This window comes from Rhinoderma darwinii, assembly GCF_050947455.1.
Source record: "Rhinoderma darwinii isolate aRhiDar2 chromosome 5 unlocalized genomic scaffold, aRhiDar2.hap1 SUPER_5_unloc_7, whole genome shotgun sequence".
Lineage (NCBI taxonomy): Eukaryota > Metazoa > Chordata > Amphibia > Anura > Rhinodermatidae > Rhinoderma > Rhinoderma darwinii.
The window spans coordinates 422567-449770 of record NW_027461820.1 but is presented as its reverse complement, the minus strand read 5'-3'; the positions used below and the strand labels follow the sequence as shown (position 1 = coordinate 449770).

The 27204-nt window shown below is 47.7% G+C and overlaps 19 non-coding genes across 19 annotated transcripts; all 19 read right to left on the bottom strand.

The window, feature by feature from the left end:
• Nucleotides 1-279: 279 nt before the first annotated feature.
• On the bottom strand, nt 280-470 carry LOC142696881 (U2 spliceosomal RNA). Its single transcript, XR_012864729.1, has one exon. It is a non-coding gene; the product is annotated as a U2 spliceosomal RNA (small nuclear RNA).
• A 1284-nt stretch (nt 471-1754) lies between these two features.
• LOC142696880 (U2 spliceosomal RNA) lies at nt 1755-1945 on the bottom strand. The gene has a single exon (XR_012864728.1). It is a non-coding gene; the product is annotated as a U2 spliceosomal RNA (small nuclear RNA).
• Nucleotides 1946-3241: 1296 nt separating this feature from the next.
• On the bottom strand, nt 3242-3432 carry LOC142696879 (U2 spliceosomal RNA). The gene has a single exon (XR_012864727.1). It is a non-coding gene; the product is annotated as a U2 spliceosomal RNA (small nuclear RNA).
• A 1280-nt stretch (nt 3433-4712) lies between these two features.
• Nucleotides 4713-4903, bottom strand: LOC142696878 (U2 spliceosomal RNA). The gene has a single exon (XR_012864726.1). It is a non-coding gene; the product is annotated as a U2 spliceosomal RNA (small nuclear RNA).
• A 1304-nt stretch (nt 4904-6207) lies between these two features.
• On the bottom strand, nt 6208-6398 carry LOC142696591 (U2 spliceosomal RNA). The gene has a single exon (XR_012864472.1). It is a non-coding gene; the product is annotated as a U2 spliceosomal RNA (small nuclear RNA).
• A 1296-nt stretch (nt 6399-7694) lies between these two features.
• LOC142696877 (U2 spliceosomal RNA) lies at nt 7695-7885 on the bottom strand. Its single transcript, XR_012864725.1, has one exon. It is a non-coding gene; the product is annotated as a U2 spliceosomal RNA (small nuclear RNA).
• Nucleotides 7886-9173: 1288 nt separating this feature from the next.
• LOC142696874 (U2 spliceosomal RNA) lies at nt 9174-9364 on the bottom strand. Its single transcript, XR_012864723.1, has one exon. It is a non-coding gene; the product is annotated as a U2 spliceosomal RNA (small nuclear RNA).
• A 1268-nt stretch (nt 9365-10632) lies between these two features.
• On the bottom strand, nt 10633-10823 carry LOC142696538 (U2 spliceosomal RNA). Its single transcript, XR_012864424.1, has one exon. It is a non-coding gene; the product is annotated as a U2 spliceosomal RNA (small nuclear RNA).
• A 1304-nt stretch (nt 10824-12127) lies between these two features.
• LOC142696873 (U2 spliceosomal RNA) lies at nt 12128-12318 on the bottom strand. The gene has a single exon (XR_012864722.1). It is a non-coding gene; the product is annotated as a U2 spliceosomal RNA (small nuclear RNA).
• A 1276-nt stretch (nt 12319-13594) lies between these two features.
• LOC142696872 (U2 spliceosomal RNA) lies at nt 13595-13785 on the bottom strand. Its single transcript, XR_012864721.1, has one exon. It is a non-coding gene; the product is annotated as a U2 spliceosomal RNA (small nuclear RNA).
• A 1296-nt stretch (nt 13786-15081) lies between these two features.
• On the bottom strand, nt 15082-15272 carry LOC142696871 (U2 spliceosomal RNA). The gene has a single exon (XR_012864720.1). It is a non-coding gene; the product is annotated as a U2 spliceosomal RNA (small nuclear RNA).
• A 1296-nt stretch (nt 15273-16568) lies between these two features.
• On the bottom strand, nt 16569-16759 carry LOC142696870 (U2 spliceosomal RNA). Its single transcript, XR_012864719.1, has one exon. It is a non-coding gene; the product is annotated as a U2 spliceosomal RNA (small nuclear RNA).
• Nucleotides 16760-18051: 1292 nt separating this feature from the next.
• Nucleotides 18052-18242, bottom strand: LOC142696869 (U2 spliceosomal RNA). The gene has a single exon (XR_012864718.1). It is a non-coding gene; the product is annotated as a U2 spliceosomal RNA (small nuclear RNA).
• A 1300-nt stretch (nt 18243-19542) lies between these two features.
• Nucleotides 19543-19733, bottom strand: LOC142696868 (U2 spliceosomal RNA). Its single transcript, XR_012864717.1, has one exon. It is a non-coding gene; the product is annotated as a U2 spliceosomal RNA (small nuclear RNA).
• A 1292-nt stretch (nt 19734-21025) lies between these two features.
• Nucleotides 21026-21216, bottom strand: LOC142696555 (U2 spliceosomal RNA). Its single transcript, XR_012864439.1, has one exon. It is a non-coding gene; the product is annotated as a U2 spliceosomal RNA (small nuclear RNA).
• A 1292-nt stretch (nt 21217-22508) lies between these two features.
• LOC142696867 (U2 spliceosomal RNA) lies at nt 22509-22699 on the bottom strand. Its single transcript, XR_012864716.1, has one exon. It is a non-coding gene; the product is annotated as a U2 spliceosomal RNA (small nuclear RNA).
• A 1276-nt stretch (nt 22700-23975) lies between these two features.
• On the bottom strand, nt 23976-24166 carry LOC142696866 (U2 spliceosomal RNA). The gene has a single exon (XR_012864715.1). It is a non-coding gene; the product is annotated as a U2 spliceosomal RNA (small nuclear RNA).
• Nucleotides 24167-25442: 1276 nt separating this feature from the next.
• Nucleotides 25443-25633, bottom strand: LOC142696865 (U2 spliceosomal RNA). The gene has a single exon (XR_012864714.1). It is a non-coding gene; the product is annotated as a U2 spliceosomal RNA (small nuclear RNA).
• Nucleotides 25634-26953: 1320 nt separating this feature from the next.
• LOC142696862 (U2 spliceosomal RNA) lies at nt 26954-27144 on the bottom strand. The gene has a single exon (XR_012864712.1). It is a non-coding gene; the product is annotated as a U2 spliceosomal RNA (small nuclear RNA).
• Between the last annotated feature and the right edge of the window lie 60 nt (nt 27145-27204).

Below are 27204 nucleotides of genomic sequence, written 5' to 3'. Positions count from 1 at the left end.
CTCTTTAACTTACCTAAAAGGGAGGGCGGAGAGAAGACAAGGAAGGTGAATGAGGTGTTCCAATGTGAAATGCCGGAAACACAGAAACACAGACGACACACAACAAGAGGTGGCAATCTATTCATTAATTGCATTTAATCAATGAGCTCATTATCACTCATGCATTGTCCAACAGGTGTTGAAATAATGGGATTAAAAGGGGAGATCCCTTCAGAAAGACAGAAACAATAGCAAAGACAAAAAACACTTTTGGAATCTGCTTTTAGTCAACACATAAGGAAAGGGTGCACCGGTCCTGGAAATACTGCAATACCAGGTCAATGCGTGGAGTGGACAGAGCAAGCTCTATTTCCATCTCCCTGTTCTAAAAATCCATTTAATATATGGTCCCCAGATAGGGGACGTATCAGATATTAAACTGATAAGAACAGATACTACACTTGATCTTAGCCAAAAGGCCGAGAAGCGATAACCCGAACGGGCCGCGCGTTGCCCGAGCCTGCCCGATACTGCTGTTCAGCCCTTGCAGCGATTCAGCCTACTTCTAGGCAATTCCATGGGGCCCTGCAGGCTCACACACTCACAGCTACACGGGAGGTGAATAAAGGCCGGAGAGGAAGCCAGACAGGATTTGCTTCTTTTGCTTGCACCACAATGCAGTGCTGAAAGAGGAGGAATCTACATAAAAACGCCTTCCTGGCAACGCCCAAATGCCCTGCTGCCATGCAGATAAACACTGGCAGCGGCAGCAAGTGCATGCCCACAGCCACCCCTTGTTCCTTCACACCTTGTATCAGCTGTAATCCAGTCCAGTCCAGTGCTGCCTGCTGAGCAGCACTGACCAACACTGCCTGGGCCCAGGCTTTTATCTCTGAGGCCCCATTATGATGTCAGAAAGCTGGCTCTGGAATCCTGAGGGCTCCACTATGACACGTGCAAAGTTCCGTCTGAACTTTATATAAGACGGTGAGGCTCAGTCAGTCACTCAGTGTTGCCTGAGAGGGCAACACTGCAACAGCCGGCCGCCAGGCTGTCTTTTTTTTGCACAGCTAGTTGCCTCCAGGAGGCCACAAGAGGGAGACAAGGGACTGCAAAATGGAAAATAGGCATCCACCAACTTTACAGACAACTTCTCCTTGCTCCTACAACCTCCATCCTTGCACAGTTTGTTATTCTTCTAGGTAACATAGTAACAAATCCAAATTGCTGCTCTCTTTGTAGGCAAGCAAGGCTTTGTTGCAACTGCAATTCTTACTTCTTCTTGAAATGTAGGGACGACAGTACATTCCATCACATCCATCTAGTGTACACAGGTAGGTCCATTGTGGCGGGCAGGCGAGCGGGCGGGCTGCTTTATTGGCTGTTTGCTGTTCCCCTACTCCACTCCACTATTTGACTGTTGTGCTGCATCAATCAATCAATCAATCAATCAATCAATCAATCAATCAATCAATCAGTGGCTGGCTCAGGTGCAGCTCTTTAACTTACCTAAAAGGGAGGGCGGAGAGAAGACAAGGAAGGTGAATGAGGTGTTCCAATGTGAAATGCCGGAAACACAGAAACACAGACGACACACAACAAGAGGTGGCAATCTATTCATTAATTGCATTTAATCAATGAGCTCATTATCACTCATGCATTGTCCAACAGGTGTTGAAATAATGGGATTAAAAGGGGAGATCCCTTCAGAAAGACAGAAACAATAGCAAAGACAAAAAACACTTTTGGAATCTGCTTTTAGTCAACACATAAGGAAAGGGTGCACCGGTCCTGGAAATACTGCAATACCAGGTCAATGCGTGGAGTGGACAGAGCAAGCTCTATTTCCATCTCCCTGTTCTAAAAATCCATTTAATATATGGTCCCCAGATAGGGGACGTATCAGATATTAAACTGATAAGAACAGATACTACACTTGATCTTAGCCAAAAGGCCGAGAAGCGATAACCCGAACGGGCCGCGCGTTGCCCGAGCCTGCCCGATACTGCTGTTCAGCCCTTGCAGTGATTCAGCCTACTTCTAGGCAATTCCATGGGGCCCTGCAGGCTCACACACTCACAGCTACACGGGAGGTGAATAAAGGCCGGAGAGGAAGCCAGACAGGATTTGCTTCTTTTGCTTGCACCACAATGCAGTGCTGAAAGAGGAGGAATCTACATAAAAACGCCTTCCTGGCAACGCCCAAATGCCCTGCTGCCATGCAGATAAACACTGGCAGCGGCAGCAAGTGCATGCCCACAGCCACCCCTTGTTCCTTCACACCTTGTATCAGCTGTAATCCAGTCCAGTCCAGTGCTGCCTGCTGAGCAGCACTGACCAACACTGCCTGGGCCCAGGCTTTTATCTCTGAGGCCCCATTATGATGTCAGAAAGCTGGCTCTGGAATCCTGAGGGCTCCACTATGACACGTGCAAAGTTCCGTCTGAACTTTATATAAGACGGTGAGGCTCAGTCAGTCACTCAGTGTTGCCTGAGAGGGCAACACTGCAACAGCCGGCCGCCAGGCTGTCTTTTTTTTGCACAGCTAGTTGCCTCCAGGAGGCCACAAGAGGGAGACAAGGGACTGCAAAATGGAAAATAGGCATCCACCAACTTTACAGACAACTTCTCCTTGCTCCTACAACCTCCATCCTTGCACAGTTTGTTATTCTTCTAGGTAACATAGTAACAAATCCAAATTGCTGCTCTCTTTGTAGGCAAGCAAGGCTTTGTTGCAACTGCAATTCTTACTTCTTCTTGAAATGTAGGGACGACAGTACATTCCATCACATCCATCTAGTGTACACAGGTAGGTCCATTGTGGCGGGCAGGCGAGCGGGCGGGCTGCTTTATTGGCTGTTTGCTGTTCCCCTACTCCACTCCACTATTTGACTGTTGTGCTGCATCAATCAATCAATCAATCAATCAATCAATCAATCAATCAATCAATCAATCAATCAATCAGTGGCTGGCTCAGGTGCAGCTCTTTAACTTACCTAAAAGGGAGGGCGGAGAGAAGACAAGGAAGGTGAATGAGGTGTTCCAATGTGAAATGCCGGAAACACAGAAACACAGACGACACACAACAAGAGGTGGCAATCTATTCATTAATTGCATTTAATCAATGAGCTCATTATCACTCATGCATTGTCCAACAGGTGTTGAAATAATGGGATTAAAAGGGGAGATCCCTTCAGAAAGACAGAAACAATAGCAAAGACAAAAAACACTTTTGGAATCTGCTTTTAGTCAACACATAAGGAAAGGGTGCACCGGTCCTGGAAATACTGCAATACCAGGTCAATGCGTGGAGTGGACAGAGCAAGCTCTATTTCCATCTCCCTGTTCTAAAAATCCATTTAATATATGGTCCCCAGATAGGGGACGTATCAGATATTAAACTGATAAGAACAGATACTACACTTGATCTTAGCCAAAAGGCCGAGAAGCGATAACCCGAACGGGCCGCGCGTTGCCCGAGCCTGCCCGATACTGCTGTTCAGCCCTTGCAGCGATTCAGCCTACTTCTAGGCAATTCCATGGGGCCCTGCAGGCTCACACACTCACAGCTACACGGGAGGTGAATAAAGGCCGGAGAGGAAGCCAGACAGGATTTGCTTCTTTTGCTTGCACCACAATGCAGTGCTGAAAGAGGAGGAATCTACATAAAAACGCCTTCCTGGCAACGCCCAAATGCCCTGCTGCCATGCAGATAAACACTGGCAGCGGCAGCAAGTGCATGCCCACAGCCACCCCTTGTTCCTTCACACCTTGTATCAGCTGTAATCCAGTCCAGTCCAGTGCTGCCTGCTGAGCAGCACTGACCAACACTGCCTGGGCCCAGGCTTTTATCTCTGAGGCCCCATTATGATGTCAGAAAGCTGGCTCTGGAATCCTGAGGGCTCCACTATGACACGTGCAAAGTTCCGTCTGAACTTTATATAAGACGGTGAGGCTCAGTCAGTCACTCAGTGTTGCCTGAGAGGGCAACACTGCAACAGCCGGCCGCCAGGCTGTCTTTTTTTTGCACAGCTAGTTGCCTCCAGGAGGCCACAAGAGGGAGACAAGGGACTGCAAAATGGAAAATAGGCATCCACCAACTTTACAGACAACTTCTCCTTGCTCCTACAACCTCCATCCTTGCACAGTTTGTTATTCTTCTAGGTAACATAGTAACAAATCCAAATTGCTGCTCTCTTTGTAGGCAAGCAAGGCTTTGTTGCAACTGCAATTCTTACTTCTTCTTGAAATGTAGGGACGACAGTACATTCCATCACATCCATCTAGTGTACACAGGTAGGTCCATTGTGGCGGGCAGGCGAGCGGGCGGGCTGCTTTATTGGCTGTTTGCTGTTCCCCTACTCCACTCCACTATTTGACTGTTGTGCTGCATCAATCAATCAATCAATCAATCAATCAATCAATCAATCAATCAGTGGCTGGCTCAGGTGCAGCTCTTTAACTTACCTAAAAGGGAGGGCGGAGAGAAGACAAGGAAGGTGAATGAGGTGTTCCAATGTGAAATGCCGGAAACACAGAAACACAGACGACACACAACAAGAGGTGGCAATCTATTCATTAATTGCATTTAATCAATGAGCTCATTATCACTCATGCATTGTCCAACAGGTGTTGAAATAATGGGATTAAAAGGGGAGATCCCTTCAGAAAGACAGAAACAATAGCAAAGACAAAAAACACTTTTGGAATCTGCTTTTAGTCAACACATAAGGAAAGGGTGCACCGGTCCTGGAAATACTGCAATACCAGGTCAATGCGTGGAGTGGACAGAGCAAGCTCTATTTCCATCTCCCTGTTCTAAAAATCCATTTAATATATGGTCCCCAGATAGGGGACGTATCAGATATTAAACTGATAAGAACAGATACTACACTTGATCTTAGCCAAAAGGCCGAGAAGCGATAACCCGAACGGGCCGCGCGTTGCCCGAGCCTGCCCGATACTGCTGTTCAGCCCTTGCAGCGATTCAGCCTACTTCTAGGCAATTCCATGGGGCCCTGCAGGCTCACACACTCACAGCTACACGGGAGGTGAATAAAGGCCGGAGAGGAAGCCAGACAGGATTTGCTTCTTTTGCTTGCACCACAATGCAGTGCTGAAAGAGGAGGAATCTACATAAAAACGCCTTCCTGGCAACGCCCAAATGCCCTGCTGCCATGCAGATAAACACTGGCAGCGGCAGCAAGTGCATGCCCACAGCCACCCCTTGTTCCTTCACACCTTGTATCAGCTGTAATCCAGTCCAGTCCAGTGCTGCCTGCTGAGCAGCACTGACCAACACTGCCTGGGCCCAGGCTTTTATCTCTGAGGCCCCATTATGATGTCAGAAAGCTGGCTCTGGAATCCTGAGGGCTCCACTATGACACGTGCAAAGTTCCGTCTGAACTTTATATAAGACGGTGAGGCTCAGTCAGTCACTCAGTGTTGCCTGAGAGGGCAACACTGCAACAGCCGGCCGCCAGGCTGTCTTTTTTTTGCACAGCTAGTTGCCTCCAGGAGGCCACAAGAGGGAGACAAGGGACTGCAAAATGGAAAATAGGCATCCACCAACTTTACAGACAACTTCTCCTTGCTCCTACAACCTCCATCCTTGCACAGTTTGTTATTCTTCTAGGTAACATAGTAACAAATCCAAATTGCTGCTCTCTTTGTAGGCAAGCAAGGCTTTGTTGCAACTGCAATTCTTACTTCTTCTTGAAATGTAGGGACGACAGTACATTCCATCACATCCATCTAGTGTACACAGGTAGGTCCATTGTGGCGGGCAGGCGAGCGGGCGGGCTGCTTTATTGGCTGTTTGCTGTTCCCCTACTCCACTCCACTATTTGACTGTTGTGCTGCATCAATCAATCAATCAATCAATCAATCAATCAATCAATCAATCAATCAATCAATCAATCAATCAATCAGTGGCTGGCTCAGGTGCAGCTCTTTAACTTACCTAAAAGGGAGGGCGGAGAGAAGACAAGGAAGGTGAATGAGGTGTTCCAATGTGAAATGCCGGAAACACAGAAACACAGACGACACACAACAAGAGGTGGCAATCTATTCATTAATTGCATTTAATCAATGAGCTCATTATCACTCATGCATTGTCCAACAGGTGTTGAAATAATGGGATTAAAAGGGGAGATCCCTTCAGAAAGACAGAAACAATAGCAAAGACAAAAAACACTTTTGGAATCTGCTTTTAGTCAACACATAAGGAAAGGGTGCACCGGTCCTGGAAATACTGCAATACCAGGTCAATGCGTGGAGTGGACAGAGCAAGCTCTATTTCCATCTCCCTGTTCTAAAAATCCATTTAATATATGGTCCCCAGATAGGGGACGTATCAGATATTAAACTGATAAAAACAGATACTACACTTGATCTTAGCCAAAAGGCCGAGAAGCGATAACCCGAACGGGCCGCGCGTTGCCCGAGCCTGCCCGATACTGCTGTTCAGCCCTTGCAGCGATTCAGCCTACTTCTAGGCAATTCCATGGGGCCCTGCAGGCTCACACACTCACAGCTACACGGGAGGTGAATAAAGGCCGGAGAGGAAGCCAGACAGGATTTGCTTCTTTTGCTTGCACCACAATGCAGTGCTGAAAGAGGAGGAATCTACATAAAAACGCCTTCCTGGCAACGCCCAAATGCCCTGCTGCCATGCAGATAAACACTGGCAGCGGCAGCAAGTGCATGCCCACAGCCACCCCTTGTTCCTTCACACCTTGTATCAGCTGTAATCCAGTCCAGTCCAGTGCTGCCTGCTGAGCAGCACTGACCAACACTGCCTGGGCCCAGGCTTTTATCTCTGAGGCCCCATTATGATGTCAGAAAGCTGGCTCTGGAATCCTGAGGGCTCCACTATGACACGTGCAAAGTTCCGTCTGAACTTTATATAAGACGGTGAGGCTCAGTCAGTCACTCAGTGTTGCCTGAGAGGGCAACACTGCAACAGCCGGCCGCCAGGCTGTCTTTTTTTTGCACAGCTAGTTGCCTCCAGGAGGCCACAAGAGGGAGACAAGGGACTGCAAAATGGAAAATAGGCATCCACCAACTTTACAGACAACTTCTCCTTGCTCCTACAACCTCCATCCTTGCACAGTTTGTTATTCTTCTAGGTAACATAGTAACAAATCCAAATTGCTGCTCTCTTTGTAGGCAAGCAAGGCTTTGTTGCAACTGCAATTCTTACTTCTTCTTGAAATGTAGGGACGACAGTACATTCCATCACATCCATCTAGTGTACACAGGTAGGTCCATTGTGGCGGGCAGGCGAGCGGGCGGGCTGCTTTATTGGCTGTTTGCTGTTCCCCTACTCCACTCCACTATTTGACTGTTGTGCTGCATCAATCAATCAATCAATCAATCAATCAATCAATCAATCAATCAATCAATCAATCAATCAGTGGCTGGCTCAGGTGCAGCTCTTTAACTTACCTAAAAGGGAGGGCGGAGAGAAGACAAGGAAGGTGAATGAGGTGTTCCAATGTGAAATGCCGGAAACACAGAAACACAGACGACACACAACAAGAGGTGGCAATCTATTCATTAATTGCATTTAATCAATGAGCTCATTATCACTCATGCATTGTCCAACAGGTGTTGAAATAATGGGATTAAAAGGGGAGATCCCTTCAGAAAGACAGAAACAATAGCAAAGACAAAAAACACTTTTGGAATCTGCTTTTAGTCAACACATAAGGAAAGGGTGCACCGGTCCTGGAAATACTGCAATACCAGGTCAATGCGTGGAGTGGACAGAGCAAGCTCTATTTCCATCTCCCTGTTCTAAAAATCCATTTAATATATGGTCCCCAGATAGGGGACGTATCAGATATTAAACTGATAAGAACAGATACTACACTTGATCTTAGCCAAAAGGCCGAGAAGCGATAACCCGAACGGGCCGCGCGTTGCCCGAGCCTGCCCGATACTGCTGTTCAGCCCTTGCAGCGATTCAGCCTACTTCTAGGCAATTCCATGGGGCCCTGCAGGCTCACACACTCACAGCTACACGGGAGGTGAATAAAGGCCGGAGAGGAAGCCAGACAGGATTTGCTTCTTTTGCTTGCACCACAATGCAGTGCTGAAAGAGGAGGAATCTACATAAAAACGCCTTCCTGGCAACGCCCAAATGCCCTGCTGCCATGCAGATAAACACTGGCAGCGGCAGCAAGTGCATGCCCACAGCCACCCCTTGTTCCTTCACACCTTGTATCAGCTGTAATCCAGTCCAGTCCAGTGCTGCCTGCTGAGCAGCACTGACCAACACTGCCTGGGCCCAGGCTTTTATCTCTGAGGCCCCATTATGATGTCAGAAAGCTGGCTCTGGAATCCTGAGGGCTCCACTATGACACGTGCAAAGTTCCGTCTGAACTTTATATAAGACGGTGAGGCTCAGTCAGTCACTCAGTGTTGCCTGAGAGGGCAACACTGCAACAGCCGGCCGCCAGGCTGTCTTTTTTTTGCACAGCTAGTTGCCTCCAGGAGGCCACAAGAGGGAGACAAGGGACTGCAAAATGGAAAATAGGCATCCACCAACTTTACAGACAACTTCTCCTTGCTCCTACAACCTCCATCCTTGCACAGTTTGTTATTCTTCTAGGTAACATAGTAACAAATCCAAATTGCTGCTCTCTTTGTAGGCAAGCAAGGCTTTGTTGCAACTGCAATTCTTACTTCTTCTTGAAATGTAGGGACGACAGTACATTCCATCACATCCATCTAGTGTACACAGGTAGGTCCATTGTGGCGGGCAGGCGAGCGGGCGGGCTGCTTTATTGGCTGTTTGCTGTTCCCCTACTCCACTCCACTATTTGACTGTTGTGCTGCATCAATCAATCAATCAATCAATCAATCAATCAATCAATCAATCAATCAATCAGTGGCTGGCTCAGGTGCAGCTCTTTAACTTACCTAAAAGGGAGGGCGGAGAGAAGACAAGGAAGGTGAATGAGGTGTTCCAATGTGAAATGCCGGAAACACAGAAACACAGACGACACACAACAAGAGGTGGCAATCTATTCATTAATTGCATTTAATCAATGAGCTCATTATCACTCATGCATTGTCCAACAGGTGTTGAAATAATGGGATTAAAAGGGGAGATCCCTTCAGAAAGACAGAAACAATAGCAAAGACAAAAAACACTTTTGGAATCTGCTTTTAGTCAACACATAAGGAAAGGGTGCACCGGTCCTGGAAATACTGCAATACCAGGTCAATGCGTGGAGTGGACAGAGCAAGCTCTATTTCCATCTCCCTGTTCTAAAAATCCATTTAATATATGGTCCCCAGATAGGGGACGTATCAGATATTAAACTGATAAGAACAGATACTACACTTGATCTTAGCCAAAAGGCCGAGAAGCGATAACCCGAACGGGCCGCGCGTTGCCCGAGCCTGCCCGATACTGCTGTTCAGCCCTTGCAGCGATTCAGCCTACTTCTAGGCAATTCCATGGGGCCCTGCAGGCTCACACACTCACAGCTACACGGGAGGTGAATAAAGGCCGGAGAGGAAGCCAGACAGGATTTGCTTCTTTTGCTTGCACCACAATGCAGTGCTGAAAGAGGAGGAATCTACATAAAAACGCCTTCCTGGCAACGCCCAAATGCCCTGCTGCCATGCAGATAAACACTGGCAGCGGCAGCAAGTGCATGCCCACAGCCACCCCTTGTTCCTTCACACCTTGTATCAGCTGTAATCCAGTCCAGTCCAGTGCTGCCTGCTGAGCAGCACTGACCAACACTGCCTGGGCCCAGGCTTTTATCTCTGAGGCCCCATTATGATGTCAGAAAGCTGGCTCTGGAATCCTGAGGGCTCCACTATGACACGTGCAAAGTTCCGTCTGAACTTTATATAAGACGGTGAGGCTCAGTCAGTCACTCAGTGTTGCCTGAGAGGGCAACACTGCAACAGCCGGCCGCCAGGCTGTCTTTTTTTTGCACAGCTAGTTGCCTCCAGGAGGCCACAAGAGGGAGACAAGGGACTGCAAAATGGAAAATAGGCATCCACCAACTTTACAGACAACTTCTCCTTGCTCCTACAACCTCCATCCTTGCACAGTTTGTTATTCTTCTAGGTAACATAGTAACAAATCCAAATTGCTGCTCTCTTTGTAGGCAAGCAAGGCTTTGTTGCAACTGCAATTCTTACTTCTTCTTGAAATGTAGGGACGACAGTACATTCCATCACATCCATCTAGTGTACACAGGTAGGTCCATTGTGGCGGGCAGGCGAGCGGGCGGGCTGCTTTATTGGCTGTTTGCTGTTCCCCTACTCCACTCCACTATTTGACTGTTGTGCTGCATCAATCAATCAATCAATCAATCAATCAATCAGTGGCTGGCTCAGGTGCAGCTCTTTAACTTACCTAAAAGGGAGGGCGGAGAGAAGACAAGGAAGGTGAATGAGGTGTTCCAATGTGAAATGCCGGAAACACAGAAACACAGACGACACACAACAAGAGGTGGCAATCTATTCATTAATTGCATTTAATCAATGAGCTCATTATCACTCATGCATTGTCCAACAGGTGTTGAAATAATGGGATTAAAAAGGGAGATCCCTTCAGAAAGACAGAAACAATAGCAAAGACAAAAAACACTTTTGGAATCTGCTTTTAGTCAACACATAAGGAAAGGGTGCACCGGTCCTGGAAATACTGCAATACCAGGTCAATGCGTGGAGTGGACAGAGCAAGCTCTATTTCCATCTCCCTGTTCTAAAAATCCATTTAATATATCGTCCCCAGATAGGGGACGTATCAGATATTAAACTGATAAGAACAGATACTACACTTGATCTTAGCCAAAAGGCCGAGAAGCGATAACCCGAACGGGCCGCGCGTTGCCCGAGCCTGCCCGATACTGCTGTTCAGCCCTTGCAGCGATTCAGCCTACTTCTAGGCAATTCCATGGGGCCCTGCAGGCTCACACACTCACAGCTACACGGGAGGTGAATAAAGGCCGGAGAGGAAGCCAGACAGGATTTGCTTCTTTTGCTTGCACCACAATGCAGTGCTGAAAGAGGAGGAATCTACATAAAAACGCCTTCCTGGCAACGCCCAAATGCCCTGCTGCCATGCAGATAAACACTGGCAGCGGCAGCAAGTGCATGCCCACAGCCACCCCTTGTTCCTTCACACCTTGTATCAGCTGTAATCCAGTCCAGTCCAGTGCTGCCTGCTGAGCAGCACTGACCAACACTGCCTGGGCCCAGGCTTTTATCTCTGAGGCCCCATTATGATGTCAGAAAGCGGGCTCTGGAATCCTGAGGGCTCCACTATGACACGTGCAAAGTTCCGTCTGAACTTTATATAAGACGGTGAGGCTCAGTCAGTCACTCAGTGTTGCCTGAGAGGGCAACACTGCAACAGCCGGCCGCCAGGCTGTCTTTTTTTTGCACAGCTAGTTGCCTCCAGGAGGCCACAAGAGGGAGACAAGGGACTGCAAAATGGAAAATAGGCATCCACCAACTTTACAGACAACTTCTCCTTGCTCCTACAACCTCCATCCTTGCACAGTTTGTTATTCTTCTAGGTAACATAGTAACAAATCCAAATTGCTGCTCTCTTTGTAGGCAAGCAAGGCTTTGTTGCAACTGCAATTCTTACTTCTTCTTGAAATGTAGGGACGACAGTACATTCCATCACATCCATCTAGTGTACACAGGTAGGTCCATTGTGGCGGGCAGGCGAGCGGGCGGGCTGCTTTATTGGCTGTTTGCTGTTCCCCTACTCCACTCCACTATTTGACTGTTGTGCTGCATCAATCAATCAATCAATCAATCAATCAATCAATCAATCAATCAATCAATCAATCAATCAATCAATCAGTGGCTGGCTCAGGTGCAGCTCTTTAACTTACCTAAAAGGGAGGGCGGAGAGAAGACAAGGAAGGTGAATGAGGTGTTCCAATGTGAAATGCCGGAAACACAGAAACACAGACGACACACAACAAGAGGTGGCAATCTATTCATTAATTGCATTTAATCAATGAGCTCATTATCACTCATGCATTGTCCAACAGGTGTTGAAATAATGGGATTAAAAGGGGAGATCCCTTCAGAAAGACAGAAACAATAGCAAAGACAAAAAACACTTTTGGAATCTGCTTTTAGTCAACACATAAGGAAAGGGTGCACCGGTCCTGGAAATACTGCAATACCAGGTCAATGCGTGGAGTGGACAGAGCAAGCTCTATTTCCATCTCCCTGTTCTAAAAATCCATTTAATATATGGTCCCCAGATAGGGGACGTATCAGATATTAAACTGATAAGAACAGATACTACACTTGATCTTAGCCAAAAGGCCGAGAAGCGATAACCCGAACGGGCCGCGCGTTGCCCGAGCCTGCCCGATACTGCTGTTCAGCCCCTGCAGCGATTCAGCCTACTTCTAGGCAATTCCATGGGGCCCTGCAGGCTCACACACTCACAGCTACACGGGAGGTGAATAAAGGCCGGAGAGGAAGCCAGACAGGATTTGCTTCTTTTGCTTGCACCACAATGCAGTGCTGAAAGAGGAGGAATCTACATAAAAACGCCTTCCTGGCAACGCCCAAATGCCCTGCTGCCATGCAGATAAACACTGGCAGCGGCAGCAAGTGCATGCCCACAGCCACCCCTTGTTCCTTCACACCTTGTATCAGCTGTAATCCAGTCCAGTCCAGTGCTGCCTGCTGAGCAGCACTGACCAACACTGCCTGGGCCCAGGCTTTTATCTCTGAGGCCCCATTATGATGTCAGAAAGCTGGCTCTGGAATCCTGAGGGCTCCACTATGACACGTGCAAAGTTCCGTCTGAACTTTATATAAGACGGTGAGGCTCAGTCAGTCACTCAGTGTTGCCTGAGAGGGCAACACTGCAACAGCCGGCCGCCAGGCTGTCTTTTTTTTGCACAGCTAGTTGCCTCCAGGAGGCCACAAGAGGGAGGCAAGGGACTGCAAAATGGAAAATAGGCATCCACCAACTTTACAGACAACTTCTCCTTGCTCCTACAACCTCCATCCTTGCACAGTTTGTTATTCTTCTAGGTAACATAGTAACAAATCCAAATTGCTGCTCTCTTTGTAGGCAAGCAAGGCTTTGTTGCAACTGCAATTCTTACTTCTTCTTGAAATGTAGGGACGACAGTACATTCCATCACATCCATCTAGTGTACACAGGTAGGTCCATTGTGGCGGGCAGGCGAGCGGGCGGGCTGCTTTATTGGCTGTTTGCTGTTCCCCTACTCCACTCCACTATTTGACTGTTGTGCTGCATCAATCAATCAATCAATCAATCAATCAATCAATCAATCAGTGGCTGGCTCAGGTGCAGCTCTTTAACTTACCTAAAAGGGAGGGCGGAGAGAAGACAAGGAAGGTGAATGAGGTGTTCCAATGTGAAATGCCGGAAACACAGAAACACAGACGACACACAACAAGAGGTGGCAATCTATTCATTAATTGCATTTAATCAATGAGCTCATTATCACTCATGCATTGTCCAACAGGTGTTGAAATAATGGGATTAAAAGGGGAGATCCCTTCAGAAAGACAGAAACAATAGCAAAGACAAAAAACACTTTTGGAATCTGCTTTTAGTCAACACATAAGGAAAGGGTGCACCGGTCCTGGAAATACTGCAATACCAGGTCAATGCGTGGAGTGGACAGAGCAAGCTCTATTTCCATCTCCCTGTTCTAAAAATCCATTTAATATATGGTCCCCAGATAGGGGACGTATCAGATATTAAACTGATAAGAACAGATACTACACTTGATCTTAGCCAAAAGGCCGAGAAGCGATAACCCGAACGGGCCGCGCGTTGCCCGAGCCTGCCCGATACTGCTGTTCAGCCCTTGCAGCGATTCAGCCTACTTCTAGGCAATTCCATGGGGCCCTACAGGCTCACACACTCACAGCTACACGGGAGGTGAATAAAGGCCGGAGAGGAAGCCAGACAGGATTTGCTTCTTTTGCTTGCACCACAATGCAGTGCTGAAAGAGGAGGAATCTACATAAAAACGCCTTCCTGGCAACGCCCAAATGCCCTGCTGCCATGCAGATAAACACTGGCAGCGGCAGCAAGTGCATGCCCACAGCCACCCCTTGTTCCTTCACACCTTGTATCAGCTGTAATCCAGTCCAGTCCAGTGCTGCCTGCTGAGCAGCACTGACCAACACTGCCTGGGCCCAGGCTTTTATCTCTGAGGCCCCATTATGATGTCAGAAAGCTGGCTCTGGAATCCTGAGGGCTCCACTATGACACGTGCAAAGTTCCGTCTGAACTTTATATAAGACGGTGAGGCTCAGTCAGTCACTCAGTGTTGCCTGAGAGGGCAACACTGCAACAGCCGGCCGCCAGGCTGTCTTTTTTTTGCACAGCTAGTTGCCTCCAGGAGGCCACAAGAGGGAGACAAGGGACTGCAAAATGGAAAATAGGCATCCACCAACTTTACAGACAACTTCTCCTTGCTCCTACAACCTCCATCCTTGCACAGTTTGTTATTCTTCTAGGTAACATAGTAACAAATCCAAATTGCTGCTCTCTTTGTAGGCAAGCAAGGCTTTGTTGCAACTGCAATTCTTACTTCTTCTTGAAATGTAGGGACGACAGTACATTCCATCACATCCATCTAGTGTACACAGGTAGGTCCATTGTGGCGGGCAGGCGAGCGGGCGGGCTGCTTTATTGGCTGTTTGCTGTTCCCCTACTCCACTCCACTATTTGACTGTTGTGCTGCATCAATCAATCAATCAATCAATCAATCAATCAATCAATCAATCAATCAATCAATCAATCAGTGGCTGGCTCAGGTGCAGCTCTTTAACTTACCTAAAAGGGAGGGCGGAGAGAAGACAAGGAAGGTGAATGAGGTGTTCCAATGTGAAATGCCGGAAACACAGAAACACAGACGACACACAACAAGAGGTGGCAATCTATTCATTAATTGCATTTAATCAATGAGCTCATTATCACTCATGCATTGTCCAACAGGTGTTGAAATAATGGGATTAAAAGGGGAGATCCCTTCAGAAAGACAGAAACAATAGCAAAGACAAAAAACACTTTTGGAATCTGCTTTTAGTCAACACATAAGGAAAGGGTGCACCGGTCCTGGAAATACTGCAATACCAGGTCAATGCGTGGAGTGGACAGAGCAAGCTCTATTTCCATCTCCCTGTTCTAAAAATCCATTTAATATATGGTCCCCAGATAGGGGACGTATCAGATATTAAACTGATAAGAACAGATACTACACTTGATCTTAGCCAAAAGGCCGAGAAGCGATAACCCGAACGGGCCGCGCGTTGCCCGAGCCTGCCCGATACTGCTGTTCAGCCCTTGCAGCGATTCAGCCTACTTCTAGGCAATTCCATGGGGCCCTGCAGGCTCACACACTCACAGCTACACGGGAGGTGAATAAAGGCCGGAGAGGAAGCCAGACAGGATTTGCTTCTTTTGCTTGCACCACAATGCAGTGCTGAAAGAGGAGGAATCTACATAAAAACGCCTTCCTGGCAACGCCCAAATGCCCTGCTGCCATGCAGATAAACACTGGCAGCGGCAGCAAGTGCATGCCCACAGCCACCCCTTGTTCCTTCACACCTTGTATCAGCTGTAATCCAGTCCAGTCCAGTGCTGCCTGCTGAGCAGCACTGACCAACACTGCCTGGGCCCAGGCTTTTATCTCTGAGGCCCCATTATGATGTCAGAAAGCTGGCTCTGGAATCCTGAGGGCTCCACTATGACACGTGCAAAGTTCCGTCTGAACTTTATATAAGACGGTGAGGCTCAGTCAGTCACTCAGTGTTGCCTGAGAGGGCAACACTGCAACAGCCGGCCGCCAGGCTGTCTTTTTTTTGCACAGCTAGTTGCCTCCAGGAGGCCACAAGAGGGAGACAAGGGACTGCAAAATGGAAAATAGGCATCCACCAACTTTACAGACAACTTCTCCTTGCTCCTACAACCTCCATCCTTGCACAGTTTGTTATTCTTCTAGGTAACATAGTAACAAATCCAAATTGCTGCTCTCTTTGTAGGCAAGCAAGGCTTTGTTGCAACTGCAATTCTTACTTCTTCTTGAAATGTAGGGACGACAGTACATTCCATCACATCCATCTAGTGTACACAGGTAGGTCCATTGTGGCGGGCAGGCGAGCGGGCGGGCTGCTTTATTGGCTGTTTGCTGTTCCCCTACTCCACTCCACTATTTGACTGTTGTGCTGCATCAATCAATCAATCAATCAATCAATCAATCAATCAATCAATCAATCAATCAATCAATCAGTGGCTGGCTCAGGTGCAGCTCTTTAACTTACCTAAAAGGGAGGGCGGAGAGAAGACAAGGAAGGTGAATGAGGTGTTCCAATGTGAAATGCCGGAAACACAGAAACACAGACGACACACAACAAGAGGTGGCAATCTATTCATTAATTGCATTTAATCAATGAGCTCATTATCACTCATGCATTGTCCAACAGGTGTTGAAATAATGGGATTAAAAGGGGAGATCCCTTCAGAAAGACAGAAACAATAGCAAAGACAAAAAACACTTTTGGAATCTGCTTTTAGTCAACACATAAGGAAAGGGTGCACCGGTCCTGGAAATACTGCAATACCAGGTCAATGCGTGGAGTGGACAGAGCAAGCTCTATTTCCATCTCCCTGTTCTAAAAATCCATTTAATATATGGTCCCCAGATAGGGGACGTATCAGATATTAAACTGATAAGAACAGATACTACACTTGATCTTAGCCAAAAGGCCGAGAAGCGATAACCCGAACGGGCCGCGCGTTGCCCGAGCCTGCCCGATACTGCTGTTCAGCCCTTGCAGCGATTCAGCCTACTTCTAGGCAATTCCATGGGGCCCTACAGGCTCACACACTCACAGCTACACGGGAGGTGAATAAAGGCCGGAGAGGAAGCCAGACAGGATTTGCTTCTTTTGCTTGCACCACAATGCAGTGCTGAAAGAGGAGGAATCTACATAAAAACGCCTTCCTGGCAACGCCCAAATGCCCTGCTGCCATGCAGATAAACACTGGCAGCGGCAGCAAGTGCATGCCCACAGCCACCCCTTGTTCCTTCACACCTTGTATCAGCTGTAATCCAGTCCAGTCCAGTGCTGCCTGCTGAGCAGCACTGACCAACACTGCCTGGGCCCAGGCTTTTATCTCTGAGGCCCCATTATGATGTCAGAAAGCTGGCTCTGGAATCCTGAGGGCTCCACTATGACACGTGCAAAGTTCCGTCTGAACTTTATATAAGACGGTGAGGCTCAGTCAGTCACTCAGTGTTGCCTGAGAGGGCAACACTGCAACAGCCGGCCGCCAGGCTGTCTTTTTTTTGCACAGCTAGTTGCCTCCAGGAGGCCACAAGAGGGAGACAAGGGACTGCAAAATGGAAAATAGGCATCCACCAACTTTACAGACAACTTCTCCTTGCTCCTACAACCTCCATCCTTGCACAGTTTGTTATTCTTCTAGGTAACATAGTAACAAATCCAAATTGCTGCTCTCTTTGTAGGCAAGCAAGGCTTTGTTGCAACTGCAATTCTTACTTCTTCTTGAAATGTAGGGACGACAGTACATTCCATCACATCCATCTAGTGTACACAGGTAGGTCCATTGTGGCGGGCAGGCGAGCGGGCGGGCTGCTTTATTGGCTGTTTGCTGTTCCCCTACTCCACTCCACTATTTGACTGTTGTGCTGCATCAATCAATCAATCAATCAATCAATCAATCAATCAATCAATCAATCAATCAATCAGTGGCTGGCTCAGGTGCAGCTCTTTAACTTACCTAAAAGGGAGGGCGGAGAGAAGACAAGGAAGGTGAATGAGGTGTTCCAATGTGAAATGCCGGAAACACAGAAACACAGACGACACACAACAAGAGGTGGCAATCTATTCATTAATTGCATTTAATCAATGAGCTCATTATCACTCATGCATTGTCCAACAGGTGTTGAAATAATGGGATTAAAAGGGGAGATCCCTTCAGAAAGACAGAAACAATAGCAAAGACAAAAAACACTTTTGGAATCTGCTTTTAGTCAACACATAAGGAAAGGGTGCACCGGTCCTGGAAATACTGCAATACCAGGTCAATGCGTGGAGTGGACAGAGCAAGCTCTATTTCCATCTCCCTGTTCTAAAAATCCATTTAATATATGGTCCCCAGATAGGGGACGTATCAGATATTAAACTGATAAGAACAGATACTACACTTGATCTTAGCCAAAAGGCCGAGAAGCGATAACCCGAACGGGCCGCGCGTTGCCCGAGCCTGCCCGATACTGCTGTTCAGCCCTTGCAGCGATTCAGCCTACTTCTAGGCAATTCCATGGGGCCCTGCAGGCTCACACACTCACAGCTACACGGGAGGTGAATAAAGGCCGGAGAGGAAGCCAGACAGGATTTGCTTCTTTTGCTTGCACCACAATGCAGTGCTGAAAGAGGAGGAATCTACATAAAAACGCCTTCCTGGCAACGCCCAAATGCCCTGCTGCCATGCAGATAAACACTGGCAGCGGCAGCAAGTGCATGCCCACAGCCACCCCTTGTTCCTTCACACCTTGTATCAGCTGTAATCCAGTCCAGTCCAGTGCTGCCTGCTGAGCAGCACTGACCAACACTGCCTGGGCCCAGGCTTTTATCTCTGAGGCCCCATTATGATGTCAGAAAGCTGGCTCTGGAATCCTGAGGGCTCCACTATGACACGTGCAAAGTTCCGTCTGAACTTTATATAAGACGGTGAGGCTCAGTCAGTCACTCAGTGTTGCCTGAGAGGGCAACACTGCAACAGCCGGCCGCCAGGCTGTCTTTTTTTTGCACAGCTAGTTGCCTCCAGGAGGCCACAAGAGGGAGACAAGGGACTGCAAAATGGAAAATAGGCATCCACCAACTTTACAGACAACTTCTCCTTGCTCCTACAACCTCCATCCTTGCACAGTTTGTTATTCTTCTAGGTAACATAGTAACAAATCCAAATTGCTGCTCTCTTTGTAGGCAAGCAAGGCTTTGTTGCAACTGCAATTCTTACTTCTTCTTGAAATGTAGGGACGACAGTACATTCCATCACATCCATCTAGTGTACACAGGTAGGTCCATTGTGGCGGGCAGGCGAGCGGGCGGGCTGCTTTATTGGCTGTTTGCTGTTCCCCTACTCCACTCCACTATTTGACTGTTGTGCTGCATCAATCAATCAATCAATCAATCAATCAATCAATCAATCAATCAATCAATCAATCAATCAATCAGTGGCTGGCTCAGGTGCAGCTCTTTAACTTACCTAAAAGGGAGGGCGGAGAGAAGACAAGGAAGGTGAATGAGGTGTTCCAATGTGAAATGCCGGAAACACAGAAACACAGACGACACACAACAAGAGGTGGCAATCTATTCATTAATTGCATTTAATCAATGAGCTCATTATCACTCATGCATTGTCCAACAGGTGTTGAAATAATGGGATTAAAAGGGGAGATCCCTTCAGAAAGACAGAAACAATAGCAAAGACAAAAAACACTTTTGGAATCTGCTTTTAGTCAACACATAAGGAAAGGGTGCACCGGTCCTGGAAATACTGCAATACCAGGTCAATGCGTGGAGTGGACAGAGCAAGCTCTATTTCCATCTCCCTGTTCTAAAAATCCATTTAATATATGGTCCCCAGATAGGGGACGTATCAGATATTAAACTGATAAGAACAGATACTACACTTGATCTTAGCCAAAAGGCCGAGAAGCGATAACCCGAACGGGCCGCGCGTTGCCCGAGCCTGCCCGATACTGCTGTTCAGCCCTTGCAGCGATTCAGCCTACTTCTAGGCAATTCCATGGGGCCCTGCAGGCTCACACACTCACAGCTACACGGGAGGTGAATAAAGGCCGGAGAGGAAGCCAGACAGGATTTGCTTCTTTTGCTTGCACCACAATGCAGTGCTGAAAGAGGAGGAATCTACATAAAAACGCCTTCCTGGCAACGCCCAAATGCCCTGCTGCCATGCAGATAAACACTGGCAGCGGCAGCAAGTGCATGCCCACAGCCACCCCTTGTTCCTTCACACCTTGTATCAGCTGTAATCCAGTCCAGTCCAGTGCTGCCTGCTGAGCAGCACTGACCAACACTGCCTGGGCCCAGGCTTTTATCTCTGAGGCCCCATTATGATGTCAGAAAGCTGGCTCTGGAATCCTGAGGGCTCCACTATGACACGTGCAAAGTTCCGTCTGAACTTTATATAAGACGGTGAGGCTCAGTCAGTCACTCAGTGTTGCCTGAGAGGGCAACACTGCAACAGCCGGCCGCCAGGCTGTCTTTTTTTTGCACAGCTAGTTGCCTCCAGGAGGCCACAAGAGGGAGACAAGGGACTGCAAAATGGAAAATAGGCATCCACACACTTTACAGACAACTTCTCCTTGCTCCTACAACCTCCATCCTTGCACAGTTTGTTATTCTTCTAGGTAACATAGTAACAAATCCAAATTGCTGCTCTCTTTGTAGGCAAGCAAGGCTTTGTTGCAACTGCAATTCTTACTTCTTCTTGAAATGTAGGGACGACAGTACATTCCATCACATCCATCTAGTGTACACAGGTAGGTCCATTGTGGCGGGCAGGCGAGCGGGCGGGCTGCTTTATTGGCTGTTTGCTGTTCCCCTACTCCACTCCACTATTTGACTGTTGTGCTGCATCAATCAATCAATCAATCAATCAATCAATCAATCAATCAATCAATCAATCAATCAGTGGCTGGCTCAGGTGCAGCTCTTTAACTTACCTAAAAGGGAGGGCGGAGAGAAGACAAGGAAGGTGAATGAGGTGTTCCAATGTGAAATGCCGGAAACACAGAAACACAGACGACACACAACAAGAGGTGGCAATCTATTCATTAATTGCATTTAATCAATGAGCTCATTATCACTCATGCATTGTCCAACAGGTGTTGAAATAATGGGATTAAAAGGGGAGATCCCTTCAGAAAGACAGAAACAATAGCAAAGACAAAAAACACTTTTGGAATCTGCTTTTAGTCAACACATAAGGAAAGGGTGCACCGGTCCTGGAAATACTGCAATACCAGGTCAATGCGTGGAGTGGACAGAGCAAGCTCTATTTCCATCTCCCTGTTCTAAAAATCCATTTAATATATGGTCCCCAGATAGGGGACGTATCAGATATTAAACTGATAAGAACAGATACTACACTTGATCTTAGCCAAAAGGCCGAGAAGCGGTAACCCGAACGGGCCGCGCGTTGCCCGAGCCTGCCCGATACTGCTGTTCAGCCCTTGCAGCGATTCAGCCTACTTCTAGGCAATTCCATGGGGCCCTGCAGGCTCACACACTCACAGCTACACGGGACGTGAATAAAGGCCGGAGAGGAAGCCAGACAGGATTTGCTTCTTTTGCTTGCACCACAATGCAGTGCTGAAAGAGGAGGAATCTACATAAAAACGCCTTCCTGGCAACGCCCAAATGCCCTGCTGCCATGCAGATAAACACTGGCAGCGGCAGCAAGTGCATGCCCACAGCCACCCCTTGTTCCTTCACACCTTGTATCAGCTGTAATCCAGTCCAGTCCAGTGCTGCCTGCTGAGCAGCACTGACCAACACTGCCTGGGCCCAGGCTTTTATCTCTGAGGCCCCATTATGATGTCAGAAAGCTGGCTCTGGAATCCTGAGGGCTCCACTATGACACGTGCAAAGTTCCGTCTGAACTTTATATAAGACGGTGAGGCTCAGTCAGTCACTCAGTGTTGCCTGAGAGGGCAACACTGCAACAGCCGGCCGCCAGGCTGTCTTTTTTTTGCACAGCTAGTTGCCTCCAGGAGGCCACAAGAGGGAGACAAGGGACTGCAAAATGGAAAATAGGCATCCACACACTTTACAGACAACTTCTCCTTGCTCCTACAACCTCCATCCTTGCACAGTTTGTTATTCTTCTAGGTAACATAGTAACAAATCCAAATTGCTGCTCTCTTTGTAGGCAAGCAAGGCTTTGTTGCAACTGCAATTCTTACTTCTTCTTGAAATGTAGGGACGACAGTACATTCCATCACATCCATCTAGTGTACACAGGTAGGTCCATTGTGGCGGGCAGGCGAGCGGGCGGGCTGCTTTATTGGCTGTTTGCTGTTCCCCTACTCCACTCCACTATTTGACTGTTGTGCTGCATCAATCAATCAATCAATCAATCAATCAATCAATCAATCAATCAATCAATCAATCAGTGGCTGGCTCAGGTGCAGCTCTTTAACTTACCTAAAAGGGAGGGCGGAGAGAAGACAAGGAAGGTGAATGAGGTGTTCCAATGTGAAATGCCGGAAACACAGAAACACAGACGACACACAACAAGAGGTGTCAATCTATTCATTAATTGCATTTAATCAATGAGCTCATTATCACTCATGCATTGTCCAACAGGTGTTGAAATAATGGGATTAAAAGGGGAGATCCCTTCAGAAAGACAGAAACAATAGCAAAGACAAAAAACACTTTTGGAATCTGCTTTTAGTCAACACATAAGGAAAGGGTGCACCGGTCCTGGAAATACTGCAATACCAGGTCAATGCGTGGAGTGGACAGAGCAAGCTCTATTTCCATCTCCCTGTTCTAAAAATCCATTTAATATATGGTCCCCAGATAGGGGACGTATCAGATATTAAACTGATAAGAACAGATACTACACTTGATCTTAGCCAAAAGGCCGAGAAGCGATAACCCGAACGGGCCGCGCGTTGCCCGAGCCTGCCCGATACTGCTGTTCAGCCCTTGCAGCGATTCAGCCTACTTCTAGGCAATTCCATGGGGCCCTGCAGGCTCACACACTCACAGCTACACGGGAGGTGAATAAAGGCCGGAGAGGAAGCAAGACAGGATTTGCTTCTTTTGCTTGCACCACAATGCAGTGCTGAAAGAGGAGGAATCTACATAAAAACGCCTTCCTGGCAACGCCCAAATGCCCTGCTGCCATGCAGATAAACACTGGCAGCGGCAGCAAGTGCATGCCCACAGCCACCCCTTGTTCCTTCACACCTTGTATCAGCTGTAATCCAGTCCAGTCCAGTGCTGCCTGCTGAGCAGCACTGACCAACACTGCCTGGGCCCAGGCTTTTATCTCTGAGGCCCCATTATGATGTCAGAAAGCTGGCTCTGGAATCCTGAGGGCTCCACTATGACACGTGCAAAGTTCCGTCTGAACTTTATATAAGACGGTGAGGCTCAGTCAGTCACTCAGTGTTGCCTGAGAGGGCAACACTGCAACAGCCGGCCGCCAGGCTGTCTTTTTTTTGCACAGCTAGTTGCCTCCAGGAGGCCACAAGAGGGAGACAAGGGACTGCAAAATGGAAAATAGGCATCCACCAACTTTACAGACAACTTCTCCTTGCTCCTACAACCTCCATCCTTGCACAGTTTGTTATTCTTCTAGGTAACATAGTAACAAATCCAAATTGCTGCTCTCTTTGTAGGCAAGCAAGGCTTTGTTGCAACTGCAATTCTTACTTCTTCTTGAAATGTAGGGACGACAGTACATTCCATCACATCCATCTAGTGTACACAGGTAGGTCCATTGTGGCGGGCAGGCGAGCGGGCGGGCTGCTTTATTGGCTGTTTGCTGTTCCCCTACTCCACTCCACTATTTGACTGTTGTGCTGCATCAATCAATCAATCAATCAATCAATCAATCAATCAATCAGTGGCTGGCTCAGGTGCAGCTCTTTAACTTACCTAAAAGGGAGGGCGGAGAGAAGACAAGGAAGGTGAATGAGGTGTTCCAATGTGAAATGCCGGAAACACAGAAACACAGACGACACACAACAAGAGGTGGCAATCTATTCATTAATTGCATTTAATCAATGAGCTCATTATCACTCATGCATTGTCCAACAGGTGTTGAAATAATGGGATTAAAAGGGGAGATCCCTTCAGAAAGACAGAAACAATAGCAAAGACAAAAAACACTTTTGGAATCTGCTTTTAGTCAACACATAAGGAAAGGGTGCACCGGTCCTGGAAATACTGCAATACCAGGTCAATGCGTGGAGTGGACAGAGCAAGCTCTATTTCCATCTCCCTGTTCTAAAAATCCATTTAATATATGGTCCCCAGATAGGGGACGTATCAGATATTAAACTGATAAGAACAGATACTACACTTGATCTTAGCCAAAAGGCCGAGAAGCGATAACCCGAACGGGCCGCGCGTTGCCCGAGCCTGCCCGATACTGCTGTTCAGCCCTTGCAGCGATTCAGCCTACTTCTAGGCAATTCCATGGGGCCCTGCAGGCTCACACACTCACAGCTACACGGGAGGTGAATAAAGGCCGGAGAGGAAGCCAGACAGGATTTGCTTCTTTTGCTTGCACCACAATGCAGTGCTGAAAGAGGAGGAATCTACATAAAAACGCCTTCCTGGCAACGCCCAAATGCCCTGCTGCCATGCAGATAAACACTGGCAGCGGCAGCAAGTGCATGCCCACAGCCACCCCTTGTTCCTTCACACCTTGTATCAGCTGTAATCCAGTCCAGTCCAGTGCTGCCTGCTGAGCAGCACTGACCAACACTGCCTGGGCCCAGGCTTTTATCTCTGAGGCCCCATTATGATGTCAGAAAGCTGGCTCTGGAATCCTGAGGGCTCCACTATGACACGTGCAAAGTTCCGTCTGAACTTTATATAAGACGGTGAGGCTCAGTCAGTCACTCAGTGTTGCCTGAGAGGGCAACACTGCAACAGCCGGCCGCCAGGCTGTCTTTTTTTTGCACAGCTAGTTGCCTCCAGGAGGCCACAAGAGGGAGACAAGGGACTGCAAAATGGAAAATAGGCATCCACCAACTTTACAGACAACTTCTCCTTGCTCCTACAACCTCCATCCTTGCACAGTTTGTTATTCTTCTAGGTAACATAGTAACAAATCCAAATTGCTGCTCTCTTTGTAGGCAAGCAAGGCTTTGTTGCAACTGCAATTCTTACTTCTTCTTGAAATGTAGGGACGACAGTACATTCCATCACATCCATCTAGTGTACACAGGTAGGTCCATTGTGGCGGGCAGGCGAGCGGGCGGGCTGCTTTATTGGCTGTTTGCTGTTCCCCTACTCCACTCCACTATTTGACTGTTGTGCTGCATCAATCAATCAATCAATCAATCAATCAATCAATCAATCAGTGGCTGGCTCAGGTGCAGCTCTTTAACTTACCTAAAAGGGAGGGCGGAGAGAAGACAAGGAAGGTGAATGAGGTGTTCCAATGTGAAATGCCGGAAACACAGAAACACAGACGACACACAACAAGAGGTGGCAATCTATTCATTAATTGCATTTAATCAATGAGCTCATTATCACTCATGCATTGTCCAACAGGTGTTGAAATAATGGGATTAAAAGGGGAGATCCCTTCAGAAAGACAGAAACAATAGCAAAGACAAAAAACACTTTTGGAATCTGCTTTTAGTCAACACATAAGGAAAGGGTGCACCGGTCCTGGAAATACTGCAATACCAGGTCAATGCGTGGAGTGGACAGAGCAAGCTCTATTTCCATCTCCCTGTTCTAAAAATCCATTTAATATATGGTCCCCAGATAGGGGACGTATCAGATATTAAACTGATAAGAACAGATACTACACTTGATCTTAGCCAAAAGGCCGAGAAGCGATAACCCGAACGGGCCGCGCGTTGCCCGAGCCTGCCCGATACTGCTGTTCAGCCCTTGCAGCGATTCAGCCTACTTCTAGGCAATTCCATGGGGCCCTGCAGGCTCACACACTCACAGCTACACGGGAGGTGAATAAAGGCCGGAGAGGAAGCCAGACAGGATTTGCTTCTTTTGCTTGCACCACAATGCAGTGCTGAAAGAGGAGGAATCTACATAAAAACGCCTTCCTGGCAACGCCCAAATGCCCTGCTGCCATGCAGATAAACACTGGCAGCGGCAGCAAGTGCATGCCCACAGCCACCCCTTGTTCCTTCACACCTTGTATCAGCTGTAATCCAGTCCAGTCCAGTGCTGCCTGCTGAGCAGCACTGACCAACACTGCCTGGGCCCAGGCTTTTATCTCTGAGGCCCCATTATGATGTCAGAAAGCTGGCTCTGGAATCCTGAGGGCTCCACTATGACACGTGCAAAGTTCCGTCTGAACTTTATATAAGACGGTGAGGCTCAGTCAGTCACTCAGTGTTGCCTGAGAGGGCAACACTGCAACAGCCGGCCGCCAGGCTGTCTTTTTTTTGCACAGCTAGTTGCCTCCAGGAGGCCACAAGAGGGAGACAAGGGACTGCAAAATGGAAAATAGGCATCCACCAACTTTACAGACAACTTCTCCTTGCTCCTACAACCTCCATCCTTGCACAGTTTGTTATTCTTCTAGGTAACATAGTAACAAATCCAAATTGCTGCTCTCTTTGTAGGCAAGCAAGGCTTTGTTGCAACTGCAATTCTTACTTCTTCTTGAAATGTAGGGACGACAGTACATTCCATCACATCCATCTAGTGTACACAGGTAGGTCCATTGTGGCGGGCAGGCGAGCGGGCGGGCTGCTTTATTGGCTGTTTGCTGTTCCCCTACTCCACTCCACTATTTGACTGTTGTGCTGCATCAATCAATCAATCAATCAATCAATCAATCAATCAATCAATCAATCAATCAATCAATCAATCAATCAATCAATCAATCAATCAGTGGCTGGCTCAGGTGCAGCTCTTTAACTTACCTAAAAGGGAGGGCGGAGAGAAGACAAGGAAGGTGAATGAGGTGTTCCAATGTGAAATGCCGGAAACACAGAAACACAGACGACACACAACAAGAGGTGGCAATCTATTCATTAATTGCATTTAATCAATGAGCTCATTATCACTCATGCATTGTCCAACAGGTGTTGAAATAATGGGATTAAAAGGGGAGATCCCTTCAGAAAGACAGAAACAATAGCAAAGACAAACAACACTTTTGGAATCTGCTTTTAGTCAACACATAAGGAAAGGGTGCACCGGTCCTGGAAATACTGCAATACCAGGTCAATGCGTGGAGTGGACAGAGCAAGCTCTATTTCCATCTCCCTGTTCTAAAAATCCATTTAATATATGGTCCCCAGATAGGGGACGTATCAGATATTAAACTGATAAGAACAGATACTACACTTGATCTTAGCCAAAAGGCCGAGAAGCGATAACCCGAACGGGCCGCGCGTTGCCCGAGCCTGCCCGATACTGCTGTTCAGCCCTTGCAGC